The following is a 16049-nucleotide window of genomic DNA, read 5'->3' on the forward strand; positions in this document are numbered from 1 at the left end:
ATATACAGTGGGCTTTGGTCCAAAACTCTGAATGAAACCATTCATGCTCTTCTGCGCATATTTTATGAGAAGATACCCATGCTCTTAACCCAAGGTGCTTCTGATTTCTGTTCCTGTTTCACTCTGTGTCATTTCAATGATGGGGAAAGCATCAGCCTGACAGCTTTGCAGGCTGGTGTTCCCTCTTGGCAGTGGAGGGAAGGGCACGAGGCAGGAGAAGCTGCCACACCATCGGCTCTGCCCCAAAACACTCTTGTCTTGTGAGAGTCACTCAGGGACAAGGGCAGTGCTGGTTTCTGATGCTTTTCCTGCTGAAAACTGGATGAAGGCACAGTTCACATCCATCAGGCTGTGCTAACACGGTAACAGCTCCCAGTCACTAATGGCCTGGGCTGGATTGGGCTGGGCAGCAGGCCATGAACAAGAAAGCCTCTGTGAGCCATTACCAGCTCCTCTGAGCCATTCAAACCTCCGGAACACCAGCAAAAAAAGAAGCACTTTTTAAAATAAAGCTTCTCACAACTGACAGAGAAGCAGTCGCCCCCTCACACACCTTACTCACTCACTGCACTAAACTGGCATTCCTTCAAGAGCTGGGAAGGGCCCAGAGCTGCTGATTCAAAAACATTTGGAATGAAAACTCAAGATTTGATGGGTTTTGTTCCTTTCTGGCTTGTTGCTTCTTTACTTGGCCTGCTCTGCCTGTCCATGCTGAATGTCAATCAGCAGAGCAGTAGCACCTTTGCAAAGAAGTCCCAAGTATCTTGGTAAATCCATTAACAAGCATGTGAAAAAACCCAAGGTTTTCACTACTCCAAAGAATAAAAGGCTGGATTAGAGTGGTGGAGCTGAGCAATGGACAGGGACAAAGGGTCAGGAATTGATAAAGTTATACATTCTTGTTTAAACTATAGCAGACACAGAGGTGTCTTTTTCAGAAAAAAACTTCAAAATGATCTTCCTAGTGCATCCACAGCTTATGTCCAGAGACATTTGCTTACATCAAATACCCCTGGAAAAATTCCCATAAGGAAATTGCCAGAACCAGTTGCTAATTGCACGTGCAGAGAAATTGCATCTTACGTCAAAGTGGTTGTGATCAGCCCAAGGTATTTCTCAAAAAAGGCAGTTGCATTTTTATTCAAGCCTCTGACACCTCATAATTGACAGCTCTTTGATGTTCTTTGAATGAGTAACAGCTCAGAAGTTTATTATGAGTTTCTTACAAACCTGCAGTTAGGACCAGCCTAAGTGAGCAAACAGAGAAAACTGATTTGAATTCAACAAATTCAAGTCACCCTCTTTGATGGTCTGATGAAACTGGATCATCTTGATCTTTTGTAACTACTGAATAGCTGGGAATCTGTTTCTTCTGCAACCTGTCAGTTTGACAGCTACATTTAGAACAGGAGCTGTTTTCCTGATGATTTCCATATGAAGCTCTAAGTGAGTGAGCATTTCATCTTTCCATTTTAGCAAGCAAATGTTGTATTTACCATGTCTAACAACATTTTCAAGGTCAATGTAACAGGATATTCCCTACAATTGTTTAAATTATTAATATAACATTTTGAATCTTAGAAATAAATGCAATGGTTTTAAGATGGCTGGTCAAATTCTGCAGCTGCACTGATCGAAATCCTAAACAATTCACTTCGTGAAATTCATTGCAGTTTCAAGTACCTGTAACAGGGAAGAAAATTTGCCTAATCTTTTTGCAATGCTAAAACCAGTAGAGCAAACAAGAGTGCTCAGTAGTGCTGATACGAACCCTAACATTGTCTCCAGTGGGATGAGGCACACTGTAATAAAAAGATACTTAATCTCTTAAGGCTAAATCATGTTCAACAGCCCCTGTTGAACAGGCAGGGTAGTGTGAGAAGAGGCTTGGCTGTTTTTTTGGATTTCTTCAAGTTTCCTGCTAGATCCCACCACAACAGGGAACTGGGGTGTTGAGCAACAGACATGGCACAATAACCTCACTGACCTCTCAATTATTTCTGCTAAAAGACAAATAAAGATAACAAAAGAAGTTGGAGAAGTCAGGCTATGCTGGCTTGTGTGTGCACTGTAGAAATGAGTAGCTAAGGCAGAGGGAAAGAACATCAAATGGGATAATGTCCCTGCATGATTATCTTCAGACTACTCTGATTAGTGACAAATAGTAGAGAGCTGGAGATCTATACAAATGTCATTAGGCTGAGGGTTGTAATGTGATTTAGTGATGTGGCTGCAGTGATAGCTGGTACCCTTGACACAGCAAAACAGATGGTGTTTTAGCATTGTTGGTTCACTACTGTGCTAAAAAGCAAGCACCCAACAGAAATGTGTGTCTGCGTGACTGTGGAAGCACGGGGTTGGTGCTTATTTGCATCACTGTGTAGCAAACTGATGACTTAAATTGGCTTCAGGAGAGTCAGGTCCTAAGACAAAACATATTTCAAAACACTGCAACAGCGCAATGTGGTTGGATCTTTCCAGCACACAAAGATTTATTCCTTTCCCCACTGCTCCCCTTCCTTTTGTTTCATTCCCATTCATCTTGCCTCATCTGGGACTCCCACAGGCCAGGCTGTCACTGGCTTCTCCAGGTGATACCTAGCAGGGAAGGTCTCTCCAGAAACTTCTGCTGCACAGTTTTGTTTCAGGGGATCATCAGTCCCAGCCACTCTGGCTGGGCTCCAGCTGGCCATGCTAGTGCCCAGATTGCTCTCTCTGGCTATCTGTTGGTCAGTCCTCTTCCCATAAAAGGGCAATTTTTAACTCTTCTCTCAAGGGAAGTAGCAAGAAATAAACTTTCTTTGGGATAATGAGAGATAATGCTGTTTGCAACCCCATAAAACTTTTGGGGTTGCTTGTGCAATGTTAATTATATCCCGGTTAGGTTAATCAGGTGGTCTGTCATATGGCAGCATCATCTACTTCAAGGCACCATACCAGGAAAGCCGGGAAAAAGTCTGTAGGAAGTTGTCCCACTCCTTTTCTGCTCTTCAGCCAATTAAGAATGACTGAGACCCTCTCTGATGACTGGCAGAGTCTGGGTATGCTCAGTGCAGAAACCTTATGCATTCATAACCAAATGGATTTTTGTTATTAAATGACAAAGTTTTAGGAGTAAGTGAATCTTAATATATTTATTTCCAACCAGCTTCCATCCATCAAAAAAACCCCTCAGAAAAACAAAACCCAGCACAAAGATACACTCTTAGTGAGTGTATAGGACAGAACGAAGTTAACTATTTGAAATCTTGGTTGTTAAATTCATAAGGGTGATTAGGTTCTTCATAGACTAATTGCAGTTGATCTCTTTTTTAGCATTTTACAGCATGTCTGTCATCAATCTACAAAGCGTATGAACACGATTTTCTGGTTTACAACCTTGCCTTCATTTCATTTGTAAACTCTAGGAAACAAACTGTAGCAATGGTGTCATGCAACTGATGAGCAGGGCCTCGAAACACAGTGCACTAAAGCATTTTCCCTCTAACTTCCATCCATCTTCCGGAGGACATAATGCAGTTACTGTTCGCTTTTCTTCATGGTCATATTGTTCATAGCAGTGGGAGGACACTCCCTCATGACACATGACTGGCAAAACATCAGTGTGCACTGGAAGCAGATACTCTGCCACAGTCTCCAGGCACTCTGTGTCTAGGCAGACATGAATGGAATGAAAATATTCTCAGCCTAAGATAGGAAAGGGGGGAGATGTTCACAGGCTTCAGCACTTCCTTGAAGGCCTTTGCAGCATAAATAGTAAATGATGTAACGGATACTCATTGACAAAGCAAGGAACCAAGTCCTCAGCACTGAGGGACCATCTGACAAAACTCTATTTCTGTGATCATTTTGTTTTTCTACAGTATTTGTAAATTCACATGGGAGGGAGAGAGATTATTCACAGAAGACAGTACTGTGCTTTCTGTTTATTCTGGACACAAAATAATATCCAGAGCTTCCTCTAAAAGCCTGTAGAGGACATAGACTAAAAGACAGGCTCTGAGAGGAAGTACTGAAAAGTAAATAGGCAGCACAGGCAACACTGCTGAGACACTGCAGAAAGTCAGTCAGTGTTTCAGAGTTCTGGTCTGTGATCTGAGCACAAGCCTAGGAGACAGAAATTGCCATATAATTCTTTCTGCAACATATAATTACATTTTTAACCTCTTTGTCTTCTTTTCCTTTTTTGATAAAGAGGAAATAATTCATTTCCAGGAATATAAGTGGCTTTAATTCACTTGGATCAAGCCTCTTTTTTTTTCTTTCTTTTTTCTTTTTTTTTTTTTTCTGATTCAATGCCTGACTCAGAACCATCATTCTTATTGCTTTTGTCAGACTATGCCACATTTCCCAGTGGTTTTTACTACTGAAGTTTGGAAGCACTCTTTGTTCTTATAGTCCCAGCGCCTACTAAGGCTTTTCTTTTCATGTTCTTTGACGTTTATTCCCCAGGAGCCGGATCCTTGTGTCCTCACATGTGAGCCAAATCTCCCAATGAATTTGCAAACATGCAGGATCAGCAACTTAAACAGTTTATTTGTTCTTCAGGGTTTTCTATGTTCACAGGAAAAAGGACGCCTATAGGCAAACACTGCATCACTAGGTTTCATCTACACAAAAAGGAAGCTTAGAGAGGAAGGAAGGCACAGCAGTGAGAAGTTAACGATTGAAAAACAAAAAACAGCCCTCCTCAGTTTTTTTCCTGAGGGGCTGGTGGTGACAGATGCAGTTACAGGACACTGAACTCAACATGTTTCTTGAAATAAATCAAGACTCCTTCGCTGGGTTTGGCTCAGTGTCAGCAGTAATAGCTGATTCCAACGTGTTGTCAGAATAATATATATCTTTGGATATGTTTTTGGGATGTCTTTCAGCTTAGATTTCTAAACTACATTTACATTTAAGGAACCTGGAATTTCTAATGGCCTGGCACCTCAGGCTGACAGCACTGCCTGCTCCCGTTCACTTCAGCTTTGGTGTTTGCGTCAGAGCCGGCCTGGCGCGGCAGGAAATGTAATGTATTCAATTTATGTCCTACATAAAAGTTGAGATCAGCATCGGTGACTAGATCCAATCTGCAGCGTTAATTCAAACAAACAGCGTTGCTGACAACATGATTTCTGTGGATAAGGGTTCTGTCTCACAAACTTCCGTATAAGACAATCGTCAAATTTCACTTTAATGCAGGTGTCCCTCTTCTTATGTCTGAAATGTTATGGTGAGTAGACTTGGTGATGAGGCAAGATTCTACATGATCTAACTATCTAATTATGTGAAAATTTGTGGTGAGACGGGACCATTAATATTTTCTTATGCAGTAGAGTGAAAACCTTTTCTTGTTCTCTGTCTGCTGTGCAGCTATAGGACAGAGCTATTGCTCTGTATCATCCAGCCAGAGAGATTATTTGATCTTTCAGTCTGACATTTTACAGCAACAGTGGATGGTATCCCTTTAAGAAGTTCCTACATGAGATCCCTTAACTCATTGATGTTAATTTGGATTACGTGTATAGTCTTATGTAGACAAACCCTCAATTTACTGTGCGTGTCAAATATCATGCTTCTTGTCTAGATATGCCACCCTAACAGACACATCTGCCTCATTTCCAGTCTGACTCTATCTGGACTCAGGTTCCTGCTATTGGATCTAAGTACATTCCAGGTATATATATTTTGTTGAACTGTCCATCATTTCAATGGGATATAGTTTGGACACGTAAAACATAAATATGTGCTTCCACAGGTGCTTTATAAAGACTTTTACTCTAATTTTGTTGATTATTTAGGTCCACCATTCTTACATTCCCTACAAAATTTGGGTAGATCCATTCACAGTCACTTACAAAGTTCTGTGTTCTACTTTGCTTTGATTTCAACTGAGATAATTTCCATACACGGCAGGTCCATTTGCACACCAAAAAAGCACAGGACAGGGGTTTGATTGCTCAGCTAAAGTCAAAGGATATGAGGCTCAGGTAGTTCTATCTCTTGCTGGGAGTATATTGGTTGAACCTTGAAAACAGAACACATGAGAGACTGCCACCTCCTACAGAAGACACAATAACTTTATGCCACATCTGCACTACTTTGCCAGCATTCCAACAGAAAATCTTATTTTTAGAGGCTATTTTATTCTACTGCCATTATAATCAGTGTTAAGGCCATCAGTGAAAGCATCAAGCAGACAAAAAGTCTGCTGCAAGATCTCAGCTGTTTGTGCTACTGCATGTGCCTTTATCCCTGATGGCATCCCACAAAACAGAGAGAACAACCTTTTTATGAATAAATCTTTTTTTGAATAAATTGCTATAAATTCAGACAAATCCATGCCAGAACAGTGCAATGCTCTGGAATGCTGAAACAGCTTGTGAATCAAAAAATCATTGTCTAGTACAAAATCAGGGTGTTGCTGCATTGTCAGCAGGAGATAGTGACATTCAGCCTTGGGGGACACAGCAAGGAAAAAATTAATGCAGCAGGAAACCTTTTTAAACAAGAAGTTGGCCACCTGCTAAAAATCGTATGCATTTGATGTTGTAAAGCTTCCCGGTATTTCAATTTCTTATTATCATTTTCTTTAAGATGCTGCTCCTTCAGGTAGGAGTCATCTAAAAATAGTCCTCTCCCTAAAAAAAAAAAAAAAACCAAAAAAACCAACCTCACAAACCCACATAAAGAGGAAATTTTCCTTTTTTTTTTTAATTATATTATATTTTACCCCTCTGGCCACTAACAGTGAATATAGAATTTCTTCTATCTTGTTTTTTCTTTTCTTTTTTTTTTTTTGTGCCTGTTTTGCAGACTGAAGAAAATGACTGTAAATCAGTTTGCATTCAAAACACCACACTTGCACCTAAAAGAACAGGATATTATAGCATTAAAAATAAGGTTCAGTGTAATGGGAAAATTTTGTGACTGACAGCAGAGCACCTTTTGAGTCATAAATTCTCATTTTTAAAGGACAAAAGGGACTATCACAATCATTGTCTGAATTCCTACATAACAGAGACAATGTAATTTCACACAATAATTCCTACGTCAGGCCCCTGCCTTCTGATCTGCAAGAAAAACTTCTACTTTACATGTCACACCCCGCAAGCAGAAGACCCAGGGATTCTTCAGCTTCATCCATGAAAATTATCAAACAGATTTACAAAAATCATTACCAGCAATAAGGCAGAATCAAATCCTAGTTCTAAACTATCTTGAATGTAGATGAATCAGCACTTGGAAATCATGGTAGGATGGGAATATCTTTTAGAGACGTCAACTCTTACAGGATGAGCACAGGGTAAAATCAGACTATTTTATACTGCACAAAGTTCCTGTAATTGGATCTTGTGACATGGCTAAATACTGTAATGGATCTGTTGCTTCATTAGCACACACTCTGATGTCCTGCAGCACCACATCCATCAAGCTCCTCATTCCCTCTGGGGAAGGCTCCTGCAAGGGCTTGGCAGAGATGTGACTCAGGCTCTGTAGGATCTGCAGACTTGTGGTTTTAGCCTGTGCACTGGCTGCAGACCAGGTAGTTTGGGGCCAGGGTGCCAAATCTGTAGGGAGAAGAGGTTGTTCTCCCTGCTAAAGGGACCAGTGCTACTTATGAGTGATTTGTGATGGTTTTGCATCACCATGAAGCTGTTGCAGGTGAGTTAGAATGGGTGAGAAAAAGACTACACTTTGGCCAAAGGAGCTTTGGGCCCATTTGTAACTTGAAATGAGAATCTCTGGTGTTTTTCTGGAAGAGTCAGAGCTTCATATTTCTACCTCTGCCTGCCCTTAGATGGTAAGTTAAGAAGTACAAAAAATATTCTTAGGAGTAACTGAGGTTAGACATTATTCTAACAGCACTGATAAGCCTAGTTGAAAATTTCTGTCCATGGACTAATTAGTACAAAAAACAGAAGATGAGATTTTCAGAGGTTGTGAGACACCCAGTCCTGTGTTTATCTTAACTTTCATCTTATATTGCTTCTGCATTTATATGCGTTTTCTTTATTAGATCAAATTTAATTTGGAGCAGTTTAGTATCTGAAACACCTTACCAGTACCACCGAAATGTTAAACAGAGGTCTGCATTACAAAACTGGAATTAAGCTAAAGCCTGAGAATGAGACCTCTGTCTTCAAGCCTGTCTTATCTCATAAATCTGTAATCAAGGCCTAAAGGTCATAAGTGGTGTCAAAAAACTTGCATCAAGTAGCCCCAAAACACAGGGTGAGCAGGATACTTTCCTGAACTTGGAGACTGCAGGCACCATCTATGTCTGCATATAGTCTTTACTGTACATTATTTTTTAAGCTTGAACACTTCATTTTGCAAAATTAATATTGCTTTGTGTTTTATTTTTTAATAGAACTGTGGTTATACTGGCAGTAACACGAACATCATTCTTGTGCCGTGAATCCCATAGTTACATTAAGGACAGCAAAACACGGATTACTCAGATCAGATAACCTAACCAGTGGGAAATAAACACAAAAAGCTCACTTACCATGACAGTTCTGGAATTTCACCAGGGATGAACTTGTCCCTGTGGGCTCTCTCAGCTCACGAGTCCTAAAGCATCATCAGCATCACTAGCCAGGACGGCAGCCCAACGTTGTTGCCCTCGCATTTAAACAAAAGACCCCTCAGCTGAGCTCTGGATCTTTACCTTCCCATTCACTAGTGGTTTAAAGAGACATTTGATTTTTCTGTTCTGTGTTTGCCTGTAACTATTTTTAGCAGCTAATAGCTGACACCCCAGGGAGCATGATGTCATCACACTCCGCACTTACGGAGCTCTCCGAAGTCAAACCCAGACAGCAGCAGCTGTCATCGTGGGGAGCTGGCTCATTAGGCAGGGCTAAGGCAGTGACACCACCAGAGCCCTGCTCAAAAGACCTAAAAGAAGGAAGTTCAGCAAGATCTCAATTAAAGAACAGTTCATTCTTTTGTAAGTAATCTGTAGCCAAGACGTGAAAAATGGTATTCATTTTTTGAGGCTGCTCAGTACTTTTTGCAGTACTAATAAAAATACAGTCTTACTGGCAATCCTCTTGTCAGTGGCACATGCAAAAGTTTTGTGGACTTTTGGAATTAACACCAGTCCACTATCCTCATCAGAAAGGAAAACTACTGAACAGCCAGTGACTGGCAGCTTTATTAGTGATCCCAGCAGACAGACTAAGGACTCAGTGATCACAGACACTGAACCTATATCTGCTCCCAGTGTATTTAATGATCCATCACCCCAGAAAGCTCCATTTGGTTGGGTACATGAGACATTTCTAATTTCCCTTCAAAAGATGAAGATTCATGCCTTTGCTCATCCTGTAGCTATTCTTTATACCTCTCATAGTTCAAGTTAATTCATCTAAAAAGAGCTAAACAACTGTAGAAATACTCAAAAGGAGTTAACACTCCCTGTAAGATGGTACCAACATTTCCTTCAAATTGTTAAAAAACTCTCACCTTCCAGGACTGCATTATCTTTTCTAATATAATTATATTCCAATGTCTAATCACATTCATCCTTCCTCTGACAAGTGCACTCAGGTTTGCTTCCACCTCTCCTGCTTCCAGTTCACGAACCCCCAGGTTACAGATGAGGTCATTATTGTACCCAAGGTGTCTGGCTTGGTACAGTATGTGACTTACTTATATGACATTACCAGCAAGTTAAAAAGTTAGCCTAATCCTTTTTGAACAACAACCCAGTCTTCCTCAGCACTGGCAATACCTACCAACATTGTTCCAACGTTGAGGAATTTCACCTCAACACATCAGTAAATATATTAAATGCAACAGATTCCAAAACTAATCCCAGAGGAACATCACTTTTCTCCGGCCTAATCACCTTCTTTTGAATATTACTTTTAGTCAGCACTTTAGCCAGCTCACAATTCTCATGTTCACCACCATCATCTCCAAATTCAAGAAAATTTCCTGTGGGATATCAGTTGCTGGAATCTAAGTGGAGGAAGCTCACTTTTATTGCTCCTAAAAAATCAATGACCATACTGAAATATACTGAACATTTGGATCTACCTTTGATAAAAAATGTTGTAATTTATCCCAAAAATAGGTCCACACTGGTTATTTTTGAGTCATAGGAAAAAAATGAACAACAACCAACCAACCGAACAAAACCTTCCCAAAGAATCCCAACAAAACAAAACAAAAAAACCAGGCTCACTACAAACCCCACATTACTGCAGTTATTTCAAAATTCTGGAAATTATGTGCATCACCTAAATTTGTCTTACCAGTAAGCTGTGCTTCCATGGCAGCAGCTGTAATTTCTAGTAATTCTCATGATAGAATTATCACTGCTCTCATCAACTGTACTGATAACTGAGGCTAAACTTTCATTTCATATGTGGGTCACAGCTACCAAACTGTTAATATGTATCCTATACCTTGTATGAGGTGTCCCACTTCCTTCTTTGAATATCAGTGCAGTACAATTACAATCCACCTTGGTTTGTGTGTGCACACAAGCTGGAACAGTTACTTGTGCAAAGTACAAGTGTCAATACAGTGACTTCACCAGGAATACCCACTACTGAAGAAATTTTGTGTGATATTTTCATTCAGAAATATCACATAAAATCCCAGAATGGTTTGGGTTGGAAGGACCTCAAACATTCCCCGGTTCCAACCCCCCTGCCATGGGCAGGGACAACTTCCAGAAGACTGGGTTGCTCAGGACCCCATCCAACCTGGCGTGGAACACTTTCAGGGATAGAATCATAGATTTGATTGGAAAGAACCTTTAAGGCCCATCTAGTCTAACCCCTCCTGCAATGAGCAGGGACATCTTCACCTTTACGAATTCATGTCAGACATTTTTTCACCCACAAACAATGAAACACTTTGAATTTAGCTTGGATTTTGTTCATTCTTAACCATCAGACAAAAACCTCCTGAGGCAAAAATCTAAACAAGGATGTTCTAAATCTCCTTAGCATGTTGGGCGCACAGTCTCTCAAAGTCCAAGATAAAAGGGTTCCCTTTGAAGTAGCAAAGATGATGTGCCCTAGAGAATCATGCTGTGCTGCTTTTGTCCGTTCCTTTCAAAGGCTGCATCAGGAAACCTCCTGTTATCAGGCACATGACAAATACCAACAAGTCTCCAAGGCTGAGCTTATGTCAGAGGGACATTTAAAGGGTCGGTCTGAGCAGCTCAAAGGCTTGTTATCAGTCACAGTGTAGCAGCGCCCACATCAGACAAGTGCTGAGGAATTGCTGGCACCAGAAATAATGGGATGGCACAGGAGCAGGCCCAGGGGTGTGGAAGCACCATGCTCACCAGGAGTTCTGTCTGCAGAAGAACATGTTTGTAGCTGTGATTGCTTATTCCCTCCTCACAAGCAAAAAGTACAAAAAAAAAAATAGACTGTAAAGAACAATAGTGTAGTGAGCAGATTTATGTGTGTGTGTATTTTCTGTGGCATTGGAAGCTTTTAGCACCAACACAGATACAGGGTGTGTGCTTGGATTAATCCATTGTTTATGAATATGCATTGAGGAAACAAATTTTCCCTCCATAAAACAAACACCCATGAATGCTGTTAGTGTACTTTTCCAATGAATTCATGACATTTCTCAACAACAGGGTTGAGGATATTTTGTGTCTCTGTGTATAAGTTTCCAAAGTAATTTATTAGAGTAGTTATATTTAGAAATTAAAATCTACTTACTAGATGTTTAAAATGCTTTTCCCTTTAGCTGCCTTTGCTACCACTTTGCTCATTTTTTTACAAATATTTGAGGGGTTCACTGAACAAGTCTTTCTTTATACATTGAAACCATTTCTTTGGTTTTATTCTTTTGTTCTTTCTGTTGAGATTTTTAGTCAAATATTTTTACACATATTTACCCTTATTTACATATACAAGAAAATAATACTCAGATTCCTAAACAAAAAATTAGCTTCATTATTTTGTCACCTCCAAGACTGAATTATCATACTGCATAAACATCTGTTTCCTTGCTCAATTCCTAATTTTTCAGTTCTGGGAAAATATAGCCACTATGATTTTGTTACTCCATGCTAAGTATCAGGGATTTAATTTCCTAATTTTCTGGCTGAGGGCATCTCTGCTCAGTGTTTCTAATTTTTATTTTAACTGAAATTATTTCCCTCTCCTCTGTATAATGGAGTACTGAAGGACCACAGAGGGTTGGTCCATCAACCTTACACCCATAACTGACAGTGAAAAAGGATCCATTCACACAAGAACTAAAGACCAAATCAAACAAATCAAATCATAAAATCATAGAACACTAGGTCAGAAGGGGACCTCAAGGAATCTGGTCTGACCTTTCTTGGAAAAAGCACAGTCTAGACAAGAGGGTCCAGCACCCTGTCCAGCTGAACCTTAAAATGTCCAACGTTGGGGAATCTACCACTTCACTGGGGAGATTATTCCAATGTCTGATTGTTCTCACTGTGGAATATTTTGCTTTTGTGTCCAATTGGAATCTCCTCAGGAGCCACTTGTTCCCACTGCCTCTCCTCTTTGTGACTCCTTGCAAAAAGGGAATCTCCATCTTCTTTATAGCCACCCTTTAAATTCTGGAAGATGGTGATAAGGTCTCCCTTGAGCCTTCTTTTCTCAAGGCTGGACAAACCCATTTCTCTCAGCCTTTCCTCACATGGAAGATTCCTGGTCCTTTGATCATCTCTGTGGCCCCTCTCTGATCCCTCTCCAGCCTGTCCACTTATTTTCTCCATGGCATGGTCCAAACCTGAACACAATATTCCAGGTATGGTCTCACAAGTGCTGAGTAGAGTGGGACAATGATTTCTTTATCTCTGCTGGAGATGCCCTTGTGGATGTGACCCAGCATCCTGCTGGCTTTCATTACTGCAGCAGCACTGGTCACTCCTTTGGAGCTCGTGGTCCACCAGGGTCCCCAGGTCCCTTCCCACAGAGCTGCTCTCCAGCCAGGTAGATCCCAGCCTGTGATACACTTCTGGATTATGTTTTCCCAGGTGCATGACTGTACATTTGTCCTTGTTAGACTTCATAAGGCAGAAACACTGGTTTTAACTGTGAGATGAGTTCCCACTGTTATGGCAGAGACCCAGAGCACTCCCTAGGCTGGAACCTGTGAGCACAGTCCTTGCTGTGGAAAATTCCCTCCTGATCCCTGCCCACAGCACTCCTGGTCACTAGTGCTCCCCTGGACAGTTTCAATCTCCCAAGGTTGTTCATGAGAGCTGCCAGCTGCTGGCAGAGCTCCCAGCTCTTCCTTGGGTTTCCCTGGCTCCAGGATTCTCCCCTGCACACCTCAACTTAGTGCTCAGCCCAGGATGTAGCACTGCCACAGCTGTGCCTGAACAACTGAGTATTTTCACTGTTAACCGGATTTTAAATATTGCACCAACTTCCTGGTGACATTATCAGCTGAATTTAATCTTTTCTGTATAAAGGGCCACTTAATAGGAGGAGGAAGTTTCTTCTTACTACTTAATTTAGGTATGGTGAATACTTATGCAAGATCTGGTGATGAATGTCAGCCAATGTCAGCTTTCTTGGACCATGACACATATTAATGTCATTGTCCCCCTCCTTCATTTGGTCTAAAAATAGCCTCCTATTACTATTATGTTAGATCAGAACAGGCTTTTTAATGGAGATATATACAGGAAAAAAGCTGGTGCTTGTATTTTTAAGCCCTGGTTGCAGCACTAAGTAAAATACACAGTGAGTATCAGGATCAAATTGTAGCATCTGTCTGTTAAGATTTGTTGGTACAGAACTGTCACCCACATGGCTCCTTGTCTGGTATTAAACAAGTGCAACAGAGAAACATGAGAAGTGTTAATAGTGCTGCAAGTCAGCTGCAAAGGAATTGAACAGAACTTCTGAAGCTAGGCTCTGGATGCAAAATTTTCAGTAATGATATTTCAAAAAAATATCTTTAACCATAAATTAAAAAAAAATCCTTTTTGAGTTAAAAAATTATCTATTTTAATGAAAAGTCAGATTTTTCATACATTCATTTTTAAGTAAATACTGCTTTCTTCTTACATCAGATATGGCACAAAACCTATTGCTTTTGGTTTGGGTATGAATCTTCCTGTTTTTCAGAGATTTTATCGAACTAAACAGCTCAACTTATGATTTTCCCAGGGACTTTTAGAAAGCCAATCCTGATTAGAGAAATAACCTCCCCTATCTAGGATGAAACATAGAAGAGGAGAGTCCTTGAGTGTGTCTGACTTACGATTCAGTTACAAATGCAATGCACACACCTAAGAAACTCTTCCACTGTCTTTGTCCTTCAGCCTCCACACACAAGTTCTGTATGTCAGGTAAAGAACAGAGAGAGAAGCCTGAGGGGGAAGTGGAAGTTTCCCAAGGTGATGGCATGCAGGAAAGAACGTTATCAGTATTAGATGTGTAGTCCTAGGTGCAAAGTTGCCTTTGCAGTGCCTACACAGGCTGTGTTCAATATCAACCCAGGGGCTTAAGACAGGCAGTTAAATCAAGTCTCCTTCATAATCAGAGAGGAGTGTCAGGCTCCTCTAAAGGTGCTTCAGAGCAGAAGCCACATTTGCGGACTCTGAATTATTTTCTGAAATAACATCCTCTGCATTTAATCTCTCAATAGCTCAGGAAAAGTTGCCTTCCTCATTTAGGCACCTATGTTAGCCATGTAAGGTTAGACCATGAGAATTGTTATGGGAATTGCCTTATACCTCTCTTTCCCTGTGTTTCTGCACTCCATTTCTACTACTGTCACAAACTTTGCTGAAGCCAGAAGTAGCAGATTTTATCAGTGCACTAACTGGTTCAACCACACTCTTCCTGCTCTGATACTTCTGGTTGTCTGCATACCTAAACAGCATCTCAGCCTTTGATCACCTCCAGGGAGCATGCGCTCTTGAACTGGACTATTTTTAGTTCCTCATCTATGACCATCTTCTCCAAGATGAAAGAACATGGGATGATGATGCCTGCGTATGCTGTGAACTGCTTACATACTGATGCCTGAGAACACTTATACAGGAGTAGCATGTTGTATTTCTATAATTAGACACACAGTATGACTGTTACAGTCTCCTGTATTTCACCTAAATATCAATTTATTTACTTCTTGTGATTTGTCACACTTTGATAAAATCATTTCCCATTTCTGAGAAGAAATATTAATGAAAGCTCCAGTCCACTGCTTGTCCTCCCTCCTGTGATCTGTGGGCATAGAAAACACTGATACATTTTCTTGTAACAAGAAGTGACATAGAAGAGAAGGCTTAAATTTTTTGAAGAGAAAAATTCGAATAAAATTTTTATGGAAAAGTCAGTACATTATCTGTTGTGATTCCCCACCATTGGAAATGGATTATATAGATTATATAGATAGACAGCAAAGAGTGTAATCACTGCTTTGGGATCAGACAGAGAGAAAAGTCTTGAGGCTCCAGCAGCTTCATTCCATGTCTCTCAGAGATCCTATTGGGCCCCTTGGATCTGGATCCAGCTTTCAGGTTCCAGTATGGACCACTATGGAGTCTTTTATGAGTGACCCAGTCACTACTGGGAGATACCCAGAGCAGGGAAGGCAGAGGGAAACCAGGTCTTAAGGGCTGCTCATGAAACCATGGGAGCATTCTATCCAGCCATCTCCATCTCTTTAAATTAAGGCCATGATATTGACTTTCATTATAAAACACATTGAGATCTGTGGATGAAAACTACTCAATAAAAACTAATTATTACCATTTAGGTTGGAAAAGACGTATAAGACATCGAGTTCCACCTTTAACTTAACACTGCCAAGTCCAGCACTAAACCATGTCAAGTGCCACATCTACATGTTTTTTAAATACCTCCAGGGGTGGTGACTCATCCCCTGCCCTGGGCAGCCTGTTCCAGTGCTTGACAATCCTTTCAGTGAAGAAATTCTTCCTAATATCAAATTTAAACCTCTCCTGATGCAACTTGAGGCCATTTCCTCTTGTACTATCACTTATTATTTGGGAGATGAGACCAACACCCACCTACAACCTCCTTTCAGGTCATTGAGCACTTTAGTGATGCTCTATA

The 16049-nt window shown here is 40.7% G+C and overlaps 1 protein-coding gene across 2 annotated transcripts in view; it reads right to left on the reverse strand.

Annotated features, from left to right (window-relative positions):
* Nucleotides 1-16049, reverse strand: part of GNB4 (G protein subunit beta 4) — a 63116-nt gene that overhangs the window by 38773 nt on the left and 8294 nt on the right. Inside the window, exon 1 of one of the 2 annotated variants that reach the window (XM_064665908.1) lies at nt 8498-8518. The exons of the other annotated variant lie outside the window; for it this stretch is intronic. The gene's annotated coding sequence lies outside the window, so the exon portion shown is untranslated. Of the gene's footprint in view, nt 1-8497; nt 8519-16049 lie in introns of those variants that run through there. 2 annotated transcript variants of the gene reach the window in all.

The sequence above is a fragment of the Pseudopipra pipra genome, chromosome 10 (genome assembly GCF_036250125.1).
Source record: "Pseudopipra pipra isolate bDixPip1 chromosome 10, bDixPip1.hap1, whole genome shotgun sequence".
Lineage (NCBI taxonomy): Eukaryota > Metazoa > Chordata > Aves > Passeriformes > Pipridae > Pseudopipra > Pseudopipra pipra.